This window comes from Oncorhynchus mykiss, chromosome 4, assembly GCF_057628025.1.
Source record: "Oncorhynchus mykiss isolate SJ-2025 chromosome 4, ASM5762802v1, whole genome shotgun sequence".
In the NCBI taxonomy this organism is placed as follows: domain Eukaryota; kingdom Metazoa; phylum Chordata; class Actinopteri; order Salmoniformes; family Salmonidae; genus Oncorhynchus; species Oncorhynchus mykiss.
Genome location: NC_143025.1, coordinates 17,327,756 through 17,346,884, shown reverse-complemented (window position 1 = coordinate 17,346,884; position 19,129 = coordinate 17,327,756).

Here is a 19,129-nt window from a genome sequence, read left to right as displayed (position 1 = left end):
AGTTCCTGCTAACCTAATTAATGCACACACTGGTGTGTACCTGTAGACCTGGAGCAGTGGGATTCCTTATTCCATCACAGAGATTAGCCCATAATTAAAAGGATGCTAAAAAACTAATTAAATCAGCCACTTATTCCTGGGTTGAATGAATTGTGCCAGTCCAACCATTAACAGTTATCAACTCAAAGCTTTACTTTTAAATGACAGGTTATGCTGCCAAGTAAATTAACCAGCTTATTGTATTATTACAAAGAAATTAAGCACTCAGAGCTTCTACATTTACGTTTTTTCCAGAAGCAAAATCAAGAAAACACACACAATTTTTTTTTACTCTCTCTCTCTCTCTCTCTCTCTCTCTCTCTCTCTCTCTCTCTCTCTCTCTCTCTCTCTCTCTCTCTCTCTCTCTCTCTCTCTCTCTCTCTCTCTCTCTCTCTCTCTCTCTCTCTCTCTCTCTCTCTCTCTCTCTCTCTCTCTCTCTCTAAAAAAAAAATAAATACAATTATAATTATCAATATTGTCAACAGGACAACAGTAACACCATTAACCAAGGGTCAAAATAATCAGACATTGAACAATAACAATAGAGGACATGTGCAGGTTGGTTGGTCTGTCAGAAACTGTCCCTCATTTTGTGGCAGACAGCAATGTAGTGTGCTGCCAACCCACAGCTCTCTGCATCCTCCCCCATCAGGACGTGTCGCCTGTTCTCATCAGAGAGGTCTGACACTCTTTAATTGTTTTATATATTTTTTAAACATTTTGCCAGGAAATGCAGCTCTGTCTTAGGATCTGCTGTGGTGCAGTGGTTGCACAGCCTTTCTTCTACAGGGAGCCAGGTTTTCCTGTGTCTACCCTTCTCAATGGTAAGGCTGTGCTCACTGAGCCTGTACATTGCCAAGGTTTTTCAAAGGTTTTGATCAGTAACCATGGTCAAATAGTTTGCCACCGTGTGCTGTCGATTTAGGGCCAGATAGCACTGCATTTTGCTTTGTGCTTGTGTTTCCCAATAGGTAATGTAGTTTGGTTTTGACTGTGTTGTAATTTGGTTTATTCTGATTGATTGGATGTTCTGGTCCTGAGGCTTCAGTGTGTTAGTAGAACAGGTTTGTAAACTCAGCCCCTATCTATCTTTTTCCACTATCTCCCTTTCTCTCTTTCTTAATCCTCTCAGTTCAATTCAAATAGCTTTATTGGCATGACATAACAATGAACATATTGCCAAAGCTTACGATGGACATTTAAAATATGAACATAACTAATAATCAATATTGTCAACAACAATAACCAGGGGTCAAAATAACCAGACATTGAACAATAACAATAAGCATGGAGGACATGTGCAGGCTGGTTGGTTTTTCAGACTCTCATTTTATGGCAGGCAGCATTGTGTGCGCTGACAACCCACAGCTCTCTGTGTACTCCCCCAACAGGACGGGTCGCCTATTCTCATCAGAGAGGTCTTTGAAATCTTGAATAAGGATTTCAAATTTGGGGAAATGACACTCTCTAATTGTTTTATATTTGTCTCTCTCTCACTCCCTTCCAGTGATGGCATAGTTCCGAAGTATCAATATCTTGATTAGCTCTTTCTCTCACTCGCTCTCTCAATTCAACCCACTATCTCCCTTTCTCTATCTTTCTCTCTTTCTTAATCCTCTCAGTTCAATTCAAATAGCTTTATTGGCATGACATAACAATGTACATATTGCCAAAGCTTACTTTGGACATTTAAAATATGAACATAATTAATAATCAATATTGTCAACAGGACAACAGTAACTCTCTATCTCTCTGCATTGCAGTGTATGGTGGAGAAAGGTCAATCAACAGCTAGCAGATAGAGTGACATTCTCCCTTTGAGGTTTCAAGCCTGAGAGAGCCTCGAAATGAATGATTATGACCTCAGAGTGGGTCTTAGTCCCAAATGGCACCCTATTCCCTATGTAGTGTCCTACTTTTAATCAGGGCCCACATGGCTCTGGACTAAATCAGTGTAGTATATAGGGAATAGGGTGCCATTTTGGACAAACCCTTTAGCCAATCATCCAGAGCAATAATCATCATATTCATTCATATTCCAACGGAATCCCAGCTCTCCCTCAGAACACTACTCATATCACCATGCATACACACTAAGAAAAGAGGGGTCCTTAAGGGTTCTTTGGGAAGGGTTATGATTCTATGTGGAACCATAATGACTCAAAGAACCATTTGAGCCCTGCAATGGTTCTTTGCAGTTCACAAAAGGGTTCTTTGCTCTTTTAGTGACAATTCAAATGTACAGTAAATATAGGCGCCGAATGAGATGGAGGGGCGGCGGTTCATTCAAATATTTTGAGGAGTGGTTTCCGCACAGTTATTTTTGTGCAAGCGTGAGTGAGAGTGTCAACCAGATTATTTTATCTGTTGTTTAATGCCATTACATGTTATGTATGACTATGGCCAGTGTCTTGTGAAAAACACGTATGGCCTTGAGAACAGTTGTCTAAATCAGTCATTTCTGTCACGCCCTGACCTTAGAGAGCCTTTTTATGTCTCTATTTGGTTTGGTCAAGGTGTGATTTGGGTGGGCATTCTATGTGTTGTATTTCTTTGTGTTTGGCGAGTGTGGTTCCCAATCAGAGGCAGCTGTTTATCATTGTCTCTCATTGGGAATCATACTTAGGTAGACTTTTTTTTTTCTCCCACCTATGTTGTGGATCTTGTCCTTGTATTGTTGCTGTTGAGCCCTACAAGGCGGTACATTTCGTTGGTTCTCTCTTTCTTGTTTTGTGGCTTATCATTAAAGAATATGATTAACCTAGCCCACGCTGCATCTTGGTCTAATTCCACCAACAACGATTACAATTTCTCAATTCTCTCCTCAGCGACCCGCAGCTTTACCAGAGCTTTCATACCTAATTCAACTTGTCAATTAACACAATAATAAAACCTAAGGAATTTTAACAATATAATATGGCTAACCAAAATTAAAAACCTGTAAGGTTCTTGAAAAGGATATACAAAAAAGCTTCAGATTGAGAACCAAATATCCTGAGATTGAGAAAGGTTCTTTATAGAAGCATTCCCCATAAAAAAAAGGCTTCTATATAGCCCCAAAAAGGGTTGTAACCACAGCGAACACCTTTTTTGTTCTATGTAGAACCGGTTCTTTATAGAACCTTAGAAAAGGGTTCTTTATAGCACCATACAGGTTTATTTTAGAACCTTATGAGCATAGTTCTTTATAGAACCTTAAAAAAAAGGTTTTATATAGAACCATGGTTACAAGCCAAATAAGCCTTATTTGGCACTACATTAGAACCATTTGTTTTTAGTGTGTAGCGATGGGGCTTAATTCAAACCATCAGTACTTATTTTGGCTTCAACTTGCCATGTGAACAGTCTGTGGCATATCACTATCGTCCTTGATAAATGTCTTTGATACAGGAAATCTTCTGAATTAGTTTGATATTACTGTCTCACAGCACCATTTCTGTGCTGTGGAGATTACAGCCCTGAGCAATCTTGGTCAAATTCCTATTTCCTGTGGTATTTTTGTTATTCTCCTTAGGCTCCTACTGTAAGTACACTGTCACAAGACCAATTTGGCTCCAAGTTGGTGTGAGGATATAGGTAGGTCAACTATGGGTGCCACAGAATATGAACACGCTTATTTTATTTTACCTTTATTTAACTAGGCAGGTCAGTTAAGAACAAATTCTTACTTTCAATGACGGCCTAGGAACAGTGGGTTAACTGTCTGTTCAGGGGCAGAACGACAGATTTGTACCTTGTCAGCTCGGGGATTCCAACTTTCAACCTTTCGGTTACTAATCCAACGCTCTAACCATTAGGCTACCCTGCCACTGTACTTACTGTACCTTCGGGGTCAACATTGGGCATGGGTAGCTCAATGTCATTCAGGAGGTCCAGATTGTACAGCTAAACCACAGAGAGGGATAATCATACACCATTTAGCCAACGCTTTTTTCCAAAGTGAGAAATGCGTTCATACATTTTCCACATGGGTGGCACCCAGTGGGAATTGAAACCACAATCCCGGCTTTGCAAACATCATTCTCTACCATCTGAGCCACATAATGACATGAGTGACACAGCACACCATGACATATTCAGACGACACCTGAAGACACCTGGGTTGCCTCCAGGTTCATCCCCTAAACATTTCATTCTGTCTCTGAATCCGGGAACATGTATGAGATCCTTACCATCTCATTGTTATAGACTGGGGTGAGGTTGACATCATGGAGTGGAACAAACAACTGCTCCAACTGTCCAATCAGCAGGAGGAGAATGGATAAATGGATAAAGAAAGAACACCATTTGTTGATCTTACCCAAGTGGGTGTGGTGTTACACAACAGAAGGGAAAAGTATTGATTCCTTTTTAATTCACACCATTGGTAGTGATCAATACCCATCCAAACAGAATGGCCAAAGCCTTTCTACAGTAAACATACCTGTTTCTCCATGTCTGTCATCTGTAGTCCCAGGGTTGACATTATCTTGTTGACAAAATGCCTGATGGCCTAAAATAGAAAGATATAATATTACAGACATATCTCCTTAGAAATATGTTGTCATTTAACCATAACAACAACATTCAAAGTCACTCTTTTGACAGACTCTAATGAGAACATATTGGAGTTGTATAGGGTCGGTGCAATGCTCAGGCAGTCAGACACGGTAAGAGTGATCAGGGGCATTTCTATGTATTATTCATGCTGTCACACATCTCATCTACATAGCACCCTTAAACACAAATCAGCCTCGCCCTGAATCAGAACCAGTATAGAAATCAAATGAAAGAAAGTGTATTTTTCACATGCTTCATAAACAACATGTGTAGACTAACAGTAAAATGCTTGCTTATCGTTTTCAACAATGCAGAGTTAAAGATAAAAACAGTTAAATAAACTAGAAATAGTGACACAAGAAATAAATTCACAGTGAATAACGAATAACTGTAACGGTTTTCTTGATGAGAAGGAGAGTCGGACCAAAATGCGGCGTGTCTATTGCAATCCATGTTTAATGAAGTAACACACTAAACACAAACACTACCAAAACAATAAACTTAACGAAAACCGAAACAGCCTATACTTGTGTAACCTAACACAGAATAATGACATAAGGACACTAAGGACAATCACCCACGACAAACTCAAAGAATATGGCTGCCTAAATATGGTTCCCAATCAGAGACAACGATAAACACCTGCCTCTGATTGGGAACCATATTTAGGCAGCCATATTCTTTGAGTTTGTCGTGGGTGATTGTCCTTAGTGTCCTTATGTCCTTGGTCTGTGTTAGGTTACACAAGTATAGGCTGTTTCGGTTTTCGTTAAGTTTATTGTTTTGGTAGTGTTTGTGTTTAGTGTGTTACTTCATTAAACATGGATTGCAATAGACACGCCGCATTTTGGTCCGACTCTCCTTCTCATCAAGAAAACCGTTACAGAATCACCCACCACAAAAGGACCAAGCAGCGTGTCAACAGGCAGGAGCAGCGCGAGGAGATGCGCAATAAGGATTTCTGGACATGGGAGGAAATCCTCGATGGGAGAGGACCCTGGGCTAAACCAGGGGAGTGTAGCCGCACCAAGGTGCAGCAGGAGAAGAAACAACAGGAGCAGCCCAAAGAGGAGTACAGTATGGAGTATACGACTTGGGAGGAGATCGACAGGTGGGCGGCCGACCCAGGGAGAGTGCCGGAGCCCGCCTGGGATTCGATGGAGCAGTGCGCGAAAGGTTATCAGAGAATGGAGTTGGCGAAGCAGGCACGGCGGCGCGGAAGGAAGCCCGAGAGGCAGCCCCAAAAATCTCTTGGGGGGGGGGCTAACAGGGAGTATGGCTACGCCAGGTAGGAGACCTGGGCAGACTCCCTGTGCTTACCGGGGGGCTAGAGAGACCGGACAGGCACCGTGTTATGCAGTGGTGCGCACGATGTCTCCAGTGCGGGTGCATAGCCCGGTGCGGTATATTCCAGCTCCGCGTGTCGGCCGGGCTAGATTGAGCATCGAGCCTAATGCCATGAAGCCGGCTCTACGCAGCTGGTCCCCAGTGCGTCTCCTTGGGCCGGCTTACATGGCACCAGCCTTGCGCTCGGTGTCTCCGGTTCGCCTGCATAGCCCAGTGCGGGCTATTCCACCTCGCCGCACTGGCAGGGCGACCGTGAGCATTCAACCAGGTAAGGTTGGGCAGGCTCGGTGCTCAAGAGCTCCAGTGCGCCTGCACGGTCCGGTTTTTCCAGTACCACCTCCACACCCCAGCCCTCCGGTAGCAGCTCCCCGCACCAGGCTTCCTGTGCGTGTCCTCGGCCCAGTACCACCAGTGCCAGCACCACGCATCAGGCCTACAGTGCGCCTCGCCTCTCCAGCGCTGTCGGAGCCCTCCTCCTCTCCAGCGCTGTCGGAGTCTCCCGCCTGTTTAGCGCTGTTAGAGCCTTCCTTCTCTACAGCGCTGCCGGAGTCTCCCGCCTGTTCAGAACTGCCAGTCTGCATGGAGCTGCCAGTCTGCATGGAGCTGCCAGTCTGCATGGAGCTGCCAGTCTGCATGGAGCTGCCAGTCTGCAAGGAGCTGCCAGTCTGCAAGGAGCTGCCAGTCTGCAAGGAGCTGCCAGTCTGCAAGGAGCTGCCAGTCTGCAAGGAGCCGCCAGAGCTGCCTGTCTGCAGGATGCCGCCAGAGCTGCCAGTCTGCAAGGAGCCGCCAGAGCTGCCAGTCTGCAAGGAGCTGCCAGAGCTGCCAGTCTGCATGGAGCAGCCAGGGCCGCCAGTCAGCATGGAGCAGCCAGGGCCGCCAGTCAGCATGGAGCAGCCAGGGCCGCCAGTCAGCATGGAGCAGCCAGGGCCGCCAGTCAGCATGGAGCAGCCAGTCAGCATGGAGCAGCCAGTCAGCATGGAGCAGCCAGAGCAGCCAGTCAGCATGGAGCAGCCAGAGCTGCCAGTCAGCATGGAGCAGCCAGTCAGCATGGAGCAGCCAGAGCTGCCAGTCAGCATGGAGCAGCCAGAGCTGTCAGTCAGCATGGAGCAGCCAGTCAGCATGGAGCAGCCAGAGCTGCCAGTCGACCAGACTCTTCCAGATCTGCCAGTCGACCAGACTCTTCCAGATCTGCCAGTCGACCAGACTCTTCCAGATCTGCCAGTCGACCAGACTCTTCCAGATCTGCCAGTCGACCAGACTCTTCCAGATCTGCCAGTCGACCAGACTCTTCCAGATCTGCCAGTCGACCAGGATCTGGTAGATTCATCAACCTGCCTGAGCTTCCTCTCACTCCTGAGCTTCCTCTCACTCCTGAGCTTCCCCTCAGTTCCGAGCTGCCTCAGTCCCGAGCTGCCCCTCAGTCCCGATCTGCTCCTCAGTCCAGTGGGGTTCTGGGTGAGGACTACTAGGCCATGGTCGGCGGCGAGGGTGGACTATCCAGGGACGCGAGGAGAAGGGACTAAGACATTGATTGAGTGGGGTCCACGTCCCGCGCCGGAGCCGCCACCATGGACAGACGCCCACCCGGACCCTCCCTATTGTTTTGAGGTGCGTTCGGGAGTCCGCACCTTAGGGGGGGGGGGGTTCTGTCACACCCTGGTCAAAGTATTTTGTGTATCTTTATTTATTTGGTCAGGCCAGGGTGTGGCATGGGTTTTTGTATGTGGTGTGTATGTATGGGGATTGTACCTAGTGGGGTGTTCTAGCTAAGTCTATGGCTGTCTGAAGTGGTTCTCAATCAGAGGCAGGTGTTTATCGTTGTCTCTGATTGGGAACCATATTTAGGCAGCCATATTCTTTGAGTTTGTCGTGGGTGATTGTCCTTAGTGTCCTGATGTCATTGGTCTTTGTTAGGTTACACAAGTATAGGCTGTTTCGGTTTTCGTTAAGTTTATTGTTTTGGTAGTGTTTGTGTTTAGTGTGTTACTTCATTAAACATGGATTGCAATAGACACGCCGCATTTTGGTCCGACTCTCCTTCTCATCAAGAAAACCGTTACAATAACAATGATGAGTAAAAATAACGTGGCTATATACAGGGAGTAGAAAATAACATGGCTATAGACAGGGAGTAGAAAATAACATGGCTATATATAGGGAGTAGAAAATAACATGGCTATATACAGGGAGTAGAAAATAACATGGCTATATACAGGGAGTAGAAAATAACATGGCTATAGACAGGGAGTAGAAAATAACATGGCTATATATAGGGAGTAGAAAATAACATGGCTATATACAGGGAGTAGAAAATAACATGGCTATAGACAGGGAGTAGAAAATAACATGGCTATATACAGGGAGTAGAAAATAACATGGCTATATACAGGGAGTAGAAAATAACATGGCTATATACAGGGAGTAGAAAATAACATGGCTATAGACAGGGAGTAGAAAATAACATGGCTATATACAGGGAGTAGAAAATAACATGGCTATATATAGGGAGTAGAAAATAACATGGCTATATATAGGGAGTAGAAAATAACATGGCTATAGACAGGGAGTAGAAAATAACATGGCTATATACAGGGAGTAGAAAATAACATGGCTATATACAGGGAGTAGAAAATAACATGGCTATAGACAGGGAGTAGAAAATAACATGGCTATATACAGGGAGAATAAAATAACATGGCTATATACAGGGAGTAGAAAATAACATGGCTATATATAGGGAGTAGAAAATAACATGGCTATATATAGGGAGTAGAAAATAACATGGCTATAGACAGGGAGTAGAAACTAACATGGCTATAGACAGGGAGTAGAAAATAACATGGCTATAGACAGGGAGTATAAAATAACATGGCTATGGACAGGGAGTATAAAATAACATGGCTATATACAGGGAGTAGAAAATAACATGGCTATATATAGGGAGTAGAAAATAACATGGCTATATATATGGAGTATAAAATAACATGGCTATATACAGGGAGTAGAAAATAACATGGCTATATATATGGAGTATAAAATAACATGGCTATATATAGGGAGTAGAAAATAACATGGCTATATATATGGAGTATAAAATAACATGGCTATAGACAGGGAGTAGAAAGTAACATGGCTATATACAGGGAGTAGAAAATAACATGGCTATATACAGGGAGTAGAAAATAACATGGCTATATACAGGGAGTAGAAAATAACATGGCTATATACAGGGAGGACCAGTACCGAATCGATGTGCTGAGGTAAGAGATAATTGAGGTAGCTATGTACATATACTGTAGGTAGGGTTAAAGTGACTAGGCAACAGGATAGATAATAGACAGTAGCAGGTAGCATTTTGATAAGCTATTTAGCTGTCCTGTTTTTAGCAGTCTTATGGCTTGGGGGTAGAAGCTGTTCAGGGTCCTATTGGTTCCAGACTTGGTGCACTGGTACCGCTTGCCATGCGGTAGCAGAGAGAACAGTCTATGACTAGGGTGGCTGGAGTCATCGACAATTGTTTGGGCCTTTCTCTGACACCACCTGGTATAGAGGTCCTGGATAGCCGGGAGCTCGGCCTCAGTGATATACTGGGCCATACTCGCCAACCTCTGTAGCCCCTTTCGGTGGGGTGCCTTGCAGTTGCCGTACCAAGCAGTGATGCAGTCAATCAAGATGCTCTCGATGGTGCAGCTGTATAACTTTTTGAGGATCTGAGGGCCCATGCCAAATCTAGACAATATACGCTTGTCCTATAATCAGTCCTAACGCTGTTTAATAACGCAGTAGTCCAGCTTACACAACAGATCAGCAGGGATGGAGGACCCATCTTTTCTCTCTATTACCTGCTTAACTGTGTAAACCTTGTGGGAGTCCAGCTTCAGCAGCTGCTCAACGGAATACTCAACATGATGAAGAGACAGGGAGGAGAGCATTTATCTGTGCAATGTTCTGGATAAAACCCAGTACAGTACCTCAACGATGACCGTGAATATCTTACTCACTGTCTGAACTGCTCAGCGAGTCTGTAGTTGAATCACTGTTGAAATAAAGAACAAAGTATGTGAAAATTCAATCTTCTGAAACAGAATACATTTTCTGACGAACATGCACCCATCATAATCAGAAATAATTTACCAACCTTTCATCTGTAAGAATCTCAATGTCTCTTTTTGATTTTATTCCATTTCTGTTGACCTAAAAGTTTGGGGCCACTTAGAAATATCCTTGTTTTTGAAAGAAAATCACATTTTTTGTACATTAAAATAACATCAAATTGATCAGAAATACAGTGTAGACATTGTTAATGTTGTAAATGACTATTGTAGCTGGAAACGGCAGATTTTTTTATGGAATATCTACATAAGCGTACAGAGACCCATTATCAGCAACCATCACTCCTGTGTTCCAATGGCACGTTGTGTTAGCTAATCCAAGTTTAACATTTTAAAGGGCTAATTGAAACCTTTTGCAATTATGTTAGCACAGCTGAAAATTGTTTTTCTGATTAAAGAAGCAATAAAACTGGCCTTCTTTAGACTAGTTGAGTATCTGGAGCATCGGTATTTGTGGGTTCAATTACAGGCTCAAAATGGCTAGAAACAAAAAATTATAATCTGAAACTCATTAGTCTATTCTTGCTCTGAGAAATGAAGGCTATTCCATGCGAGAAATTGTAAAGAAACTGAAGATCTCGTACAACGCTGTGTACTACTCCCTTCACAGAACAGTGCAAACTGTCTCTAACCAGAATAGAAAGAGGAGTGGGAGGCCCCGGTGCACAACTGAGCAAGAGGACAAGTACATTAGTGTCTAGTTTGAGAAATAGACACCTCACAAGTCCTCAACTGGCAGCTTCATTATATCGTTCCCGCAAAACACCAGTCTCAACGTCAACAACGAAGAGGCGACTCTGAGTAGTTAGTTAGTGTGTGCGTGCGTGTGCGTACGTGCATGTGTGTGTGCTTGCGTGTCTCACCTAGGAGAGGATGGAGGACCAGACCATCAAAGATCCTCTTCGAGACTCTGCACCACAATGTGTTCCTCTTTCAAAGTGCTGTTGATCCAGTCAACCAACACCTGCAGAGACCAGAGTTCACCATAATAGTCAGTTATATTGAGTGATATTAATAACTGGGTGCTATAATTCTGTAATTCTGCTGGCAGGTAGCCTGCTATACTGGAGGGTTGCCAGTTTGAATCCTGGGTCTGACATGAAAAATCTGGCAGAAAGTAAGCTGGCAACTAAGAGGGTTTCTGGTATCAAATCCTATTGTGCAAGGCACTTAACCCTCCACAACTGCTGCACGGGTGCCCAATGTGGCTTCATCCTGTATGTGTTTTCAGGAGGTGTTGGAAGCGGAAGTTAAATTTCGGTTGGACCTTGTGTACAGTTGACGAATAAAGTGATATTAGTCTCTTGTGTCCTACTTTTACAGAAATGTACCAAATCAAACAGTGTAGAGATTAGGTTCTGGGTGCAGATATCAGTACATTAGTATCTCCTGTAGTTCATCTTTGTATACCTTTACTTATCAATTTAGAGCAGATTCTGATGATGTCTGATAATGTCCACTTATATTTCTATTAAATGATGAGTGTTTTGTGTGTTATTGAGGTTTTTACAGAGAGCAGGTGTGAGATTACAAGGACCTGTCAGACTTGACAGTTAATACAGTTTTTGTATTCTGATCATGGAGTTCTGATCAAGGAATTCCGAACACATCATTGAATCAACCCCTACATTTAAATGTGTCCACCATGTCTACATTGTGTCCGGATTCCCTTTTCCGGTGCTATATTCAAATGCCAGCTAACCTCTGTAGCTAGTCAGCAAGCAAAGCTAAAGGGATTCTATGACCAAACAATTTATTTATTTTTTGTAAATATTATCTAGCTGGCTACCATTTATGTAGCCCAGGCAGCCGATAGAGGGCGCTAGATCTGCGCTACTTTCTAGGATTGATGTGCATTCCCTGTAATACACTCGAGTCCCCCGTGGACTGGCTCGTACACAAAGCATCCTCCATTCAGGCTGTAAAGGCAGAATTTTCCTCCTTAACTAGCATTAATGGTGAGCAGCCTAAAAAAATCTGTGTAATGTCTTAATAAAACTACATTTTCCACCACCATATTCAGATTTTCTTTAACTTAGGATGTTGCACATCTTGTTCAGCCAACGGTGTCCAACATCCTAAATTGTCAGAAAATCAGAAAATGTAGTTTTATTAAGACAGTGCACCTATGCGGCTTTTGTGCATCTAGACCTGTCTTTTCAATGCGATCTTTGTATTCTGATAGTAGAAGTCGCATGTAAGTGTCAAGTGTAGACGGCCATAGAATTTGTAGGGGTGTTTTTCTTTTCCATACCTTCTGCGCTTACAGAGGCAGATTTTGACCAATCAGATCAGCTCAGGTAAAGATCTGATGTGATAAAAAAAGACCGATTAGTGGAAAGATTATCAGAATTGGGCTGCCTGTGTAACACAGCCATTTAGGTCTATACCGTATTATACTTATTTAATTGATAAACACAGCAATAATTAGATTTTACTTTAATTTATTCCAGAAGTATATTTTCTATTTCAAATCCTCTTTGAGGGTCTAGGGAGAAAGTCTGCATCCACAACTACTACCTTGCCCGAGCAATGACTTTCTGATCTGTCCACCATCCTCTCTGATACTTTCATTTTTATTTTGTTTGTAACGTATTTTCTGTGTAGCAATTATCTTCTACCCATATCACCCAAAGGTATCATGGTCCTACAGAAAAGTAGTATAATAATGTGTTATCATTGGTATAGTAGTATAATAATGTACTATCATTGGTATAGTAGTATAATCATGTGTTATCATTGGTATAGTATTATAATAATGTGTTATCATTTGTATAGTAGTATAATGTTTTATCATTGGTATAGTAGTAAAATAATGTGTTACCATTGGTATTATAGTATAATAATGTGCTATCATTGGTATAGTAGTATAATAATGTGTTATCATTGGTATAGTAAAGTAGTATAATAATGTGTTATCATTGGTATAGTAGTATAATCATGTTTTATCATTGGTACAGTAGTATAATCATGTGTTATCATTGGTATAGTAGTATAATAATGTGTTATTAGCATAGTAGTATAATAATGTGCTATCATTGGTATAGTAGTATAATCATGTGTTATCATTGGTATAGTAGTATAATAATGTGCTATCATTGGTATAGTAGTATAATCATGTGTTATCATTGGTATAGTAGTATAATCATGTGCTATCATTGGTATAGTGGTATAGTAGTATAATCATGTGTTATCATTGGTATAGTAGTATAATAATGTGCTATCATTGGTATAGTAGTATAATCATGTGTTATCATTGGTATAGTAGTATAATAATGTGTTATCATTGGTATAGTAGTATAATAATGTGCAATCATTGGTATAGTAGTATAATCATGTGTTATCATTGGTATAGTAGTATAATGTGTTATCATTGGTATAGTAGTATAATCATGTGTTATCATTGGTATAGTAGTATAATAATGTGCTATCATTGGTATAGTAGTATAATAATGTGCTATCATTGGGCTTTGATGATGGATGATCATTTGAGTAGAAGAACTTGGCTGGTGATGGGGAGTGAAATGTAAAACAAGGGTCAATCTTATCACTTTCAACTTCTCAAGTTTGGGATCTTTCAAAGATGTTGGCTGAACAATGTTTTTCCACTCACCTGTTTCAACACATACATTTGAAGTTGAGAAGCACACTACTTAACAACCATTTTGGAAGGAAAATATTATATCCAACAGATGACGTGAGCTGGAATACAGCTGAATGTAGACTTCAGGGTCTTTCCCCTTCTACATATCAGGAAAACCCTCCATATCCCCTCTGCTGAGCAAGATATCAAGTGACTGTACCTGGTATCAGTGTAGCCTACACTTGAAATAATAGTTCAGGAATAATTCAAATTCAATTATATTCAATTCATGTAAGGGACCACTTCAAACTTCAGTATCTGATTTGATCACTTCCTTCTGTGAGTGCACTTCTGCGCACTGAGCACACACAAAGCTGAGCACACACAAATAGCATGAATAGAGCAACATGGCTATAACCCCATAACATCATGTCCCTCTGAATGCTTTTTGGGGATTCTGGGCCCCAAAACAACACACAACATCAAACTCAGAGGAATGCATCCTGACTCTACACTAACCTGACTGGGATTTAATGTGACCAACAATATGTCAAAGTGTCTTCCTGAGACTAGAGTGTAGCTTCACTGTCCCATATCTGTCTTTGTGATGTACTCTTCTCTGTCTGAGGTTGACAACAAAAGGCAAATTGAATAATCATACCTTCAGAGCAGTAGCAACAAACAGATAGAATAAGGAAATAACGCTGTTGTACTCTGCTTCCTGACTAATGTCAACACTGAATCAATCAAAATAGCATTGCGACAGAGTAAAATACACCCAATCTGACAAGCACTTCTCCAGAAACGTGTTACAGGATAGCAGCACAAACAGTCTTCATACAATTCAGGACCAAAAATAACAATTTGTGAGAAACAGAAGGTCAGAATGAAGGACTGAAAACAGTAAAAAGAGAAATGAGAGGATGTGGAAGGGAAGAAGTAAGCATAAGTAAACCTTGGTTTTGTTACACACAGTGTGTTCTGAGTAGAGGCCATGTATATGAAGCCAAGTGGTCCAGACTTATAGTTTAGAGCATTTGGATAGAGACAACTGCTTAGAGGTGAAAGTGAGGTCACTTCACCTAATAGGAATGGCAACCATACCACAGGAGGCCAAAACAAACATCAACATTGTTTACACATAATTTCAATGAAATTGCATTGAAACAACGTGGAATAGACGTTGAATTGACGTCTGTGCCCAGTGGCTGTATCATGGCTGTAGTCTGTCCTCCAGCACTCCTCAATCATATACAGAGAGAGAAGAGACAACATGTGCACCATCTCTACGTCAGAGGAGCAGAGGAAACACGCACACTCCATCAACCCGAAGAGAAAAGGGAAAAAAGGGAAAAGGAGTAGTAGTCATGGTTACCATAGACAAGAAAATAAAGACAGTCCTAAAATAAACCCCATCATTCCTTTGGCTAAACCAAAACCAGAAGGCTTGTGTTGTGAGTTCCAATCTCCGCCACACTTCTGATTCACTTCTGAAGACAAAGAAAGCTACCGTACATGTGTGAAGCGCAGGAGGCTGGTGGCACCTTAATTGGGGAGGACAGGCTTGTGGTAATGACTGGAGTGGAATCAGTGCAATGGTATCATATACATGGTTCCCATATGTTTGATGCCATTCCATTCGCTCCGTTCCAGACATTATTATGAGCCGTCCTCCCCTCAGCAGCCTCCAGTGGTGTGAAGTGTATAATTAAACACATTCACCGGCTCTCTGAATTCAAACATTTATTTCTTGATAGACAGATACGTCCAGGCAGATACACACAAGAAGGGAGGCGAGTTGTTTCCATTGAACAGCCTGTCTCCTGGCGATCCAGACTTGACCACTTAATAATTTACCCATGGTCTAAAATGCATGAGTGGACTCCTGTACATTCAGCTTTCTTTCACTCTCTTGCTCATCTGAAGGGCAGGTCAACACAATGATGCTCTGTGGTACAGAAGGAGAATAAATAATATTGCACATAAGGTGAAAGGCAACAGGATCGGCAACAAGAAATATGGCTTGAACCTGTCCAATATAGTCAGTCAGAGAATAATAAAATAGCACTGTTACAATTAATTTATCTTTTATATTTTTTCCCCCACCTTTATTTAACCAGGTAGGCAGTTGAGAACAAGTTCTCATTTACAACTGCGACCTGACCAAGATAAAGCAAATCAGTGCGACAATAACACAGAGTTACAGGATAAACAAACGTACAGTCAATAACGCAATAGAAAAATCTATGTACAGTGTGAGCAAATGTAGTTAGATTAGGGAGGTAAGTCAATAAATAGGCCAGAGGCGAAATAATTACAATTTAGCATTAACACTGGAGTGATATATGTGGAGATGATGATGTGTAAGTAGAGCTGCTGGGGTGCTAAAGAGCAAAATAATAAATAACAATATGGAGATGAGGTAGTTGGGTGTGCTATTCACAGATAGGCTGTGTACAGGTACAGTGATTGGTAAGGTGCTCTGACAGCTGATGCTTATTGTTAGAGAGGAAGATATAAGTCCCCAGCTTCAGTGATTTTTGCAATTCATTCCAGTCATTGGCAGGATAGATACAATAGAAGTACATCAATAATAATATACTGTATAAAGCTTTATGAGATAAAACATACAGCATGACACATATCTTCTTATAAAGCAGTAGAGGCTTTTTGCAGAAAATACACACCCACACAGCAAATTCTCCAGTGTAAAAAAACAAACAAAATGAACACAGAGTGTTAAATCAACATTGAAAGTGTTGAGTCTGTGGACCCATAGAGACATTGGAACAGTTTTAAATTAACACACTGCGTGAGTTTCAGGCCATTGTATTACACAAAAAATGGGTTTGATTTGTTCCTAAAGGGGTACAAACACTTGCAACTGTAATGGTACCCTGTAAAGTAAAAAAAAAAAAATGCTGGAAAATGTGATAATGGTGGTTTTGGTTCAAAGTGATTTGTATGAGTTTCTGGCCCATGGATTAGGGTAAAAATAGGCCTTCAAAGTAAGGCCTTGTGTAATACTTATTATATTTTGTTAAAAAGCTTATTTTTTTATGATACATACTCACTTAGGATCTCACTTGGTTAAGTTCATAGGACTGAAAATGGATGAATGCAACAACCATATCTCTGTCACCAACAAATACAATCATGGGTCAAACTCAAATTTACTCGAAATTACAAGTAACTCTGGGAAATATTTGAACAAGGTTTCACACAAAACAGTGTGTTAATTTAACACTGTTCCACTGTCTATATTGGTCCACAGACTCAACACTTTCAGTGTTGATTTAACACTCTCAGCTATATTTTTGTTTTGTTTTTAACGCTGGAGAATTTGCTGTCCATGTTTTCCAATTGCATAATACATTCTCCAGTGTTGACTGAGTATTAAAACATAAGTGTGCTGGAGTCTGGGTTGTGGTTAGCATAAAGGAGGAATTAAATACTGACATTGGGGGAGATTAAATACAAACCATCTGTCTCTTCAGGCCAGTTCTCGGGGGTATCTGTAGTCCCACGGCACTGATACAAGGGGTGAATTTAGTCTATTTCCCGTGGGTTCAATCATTGTTTAGGCTCAAAGTGGGCACAAGCACAGTGCCTTCATTCTCCTCACACTGTAGCTGTGTGTGTGACTGCGTGCGACTGTGTCTGGCAGGCAGATGTCACTCAGAGTTCTTGTATTTGGTGAAAATGTTGTACAACACCCTCAAGGTGGACTTCAAGTTCAGGTTCACAATGTCTATAACCAAACAATGCACACAAAATAAGTAATTCATTATTTATAAAAACAAAAATAAACTTCTCTCCGAGGGAGAAAATCACAAACACAAAGAAAACCTCATGCTGCTTGACTGATTCTGGGTAATATTGGTATACAAACATAAAAATAAACACTTTTCTTTTGACAATTCATCCTGTGAGACTTTATATTCAGGAAGACAAAAGCTGGCGGGGTGAGGTTGGGTGTGTTTGGGTCACATGCTGGCTTAGATTTACATCAATGTTCAAGTATCTAAAGTGAGAAAAGAGCTCCACCTACTGGACATTTAAGACATTAAAGATACTCAAGCTTGATGAGCATTCCGATGACAGTCTAGATTCAGAAGGCTTCCTTCCCTCTTCTACTGAAAGTTCACTACCTGCATTCCCCATGTGTAACCGCTCTCCCTGTTCATCTAATGCAGGGGTTCCCAAACTTTGTAAAAAAAATTACAGCCAATGTTTACTTTTTTAATTGGGGTTATTACAATCTATTACAAATCAGTCTGACATTACTTTTGACAGTATTTCCATCTGAAGGAAGTATGGTTTGAAGTGTCTGAAATGCATCAGAAAGGTATTGGGATGTTCAGAAGATCATCAGGCAATAATGTTGTATGATATTCTGTGTAGAAAAGAACATCATTGCACATTTTCTCTCACAACCCCATTTTTAAATCAGGCAAAAACACATGGGGTCGCAACCCCTAGTTTGGGAAACACTGATGTTATATATTGTGTCAGTACTGTACCGTCTGGTTTGGCTTTGGGTTTCTTCAGGCCGCCGTCCTGCATCAGCTCAAAGGCAAATGCCACATTGTGGACCTGAGGGGAACCAGGGGAGAGAATGAACAAGATGAACCTGCTAGCGGTCGACCAAAGAAACACCACTTCGACAAGTCCACCTCTCACAGAGAAACACCACTTCTACAAGTCCACCTCTCACAGAGAAACACCACTTCTACAAGTCCACCTCTCACAGAGAAACACCACTTCTACAAGTCCACCTCTCACAGAGAAACACCACTTCTACAAGTCCACCTCTCACAGAGAAACACCACTTCTACATGTCCACCTCTCACAGAGAAACACCACTTCTACAAGTCCACCTCTCACAGAGAAACACCACTTCTACAAGTCCACCTCTCACAGAGAAACACCACTTCTACAAGTCCTACCTACCTTCTGCTCAAAGTTCTCCGGTGTGAGGAAGAAGTTGTAGAGGGGGACAAAGTAGTCCTCCAGCAGTCCCATCAGCAGAACCAGATACACACCATCAGCAAACTGGGATTGGCAAACATTGGCAACACATGAGGATATGGAAGAAGCAGTGGCGACCCATCATTCAGGGCCAGTTATGAACCCCACCAGGGCAGAGCCCCACCTGTTATGAACACCACCAAGGCAGAGCCCCACCTGTTATGAACCCCACCAGGGCAGAGCCCCACCTGTTATGAACCCCACCAGGGCAGAGCCCCACCTGTTATGAACCCCACCAGGGCAGAGCCCCACCTGTTATGAACCCCACCTGTTTAGCAAAAAAGTATTATAGTCATATGTACTTGCTTGTTATTTTAGCACTAATACGTGTCACATATCAGTTTGTAAACAATGTAAAAAAAAATGTATTGAGTTAACAAAGCTGCATACAAACATGGTCTATTTGTTGCTTTCTTGAGTGAGGCAGCTCCAAAATGCAGGTGTTTCAGCCTAGCTCAGCGGCCCAGCGGAAAGTACA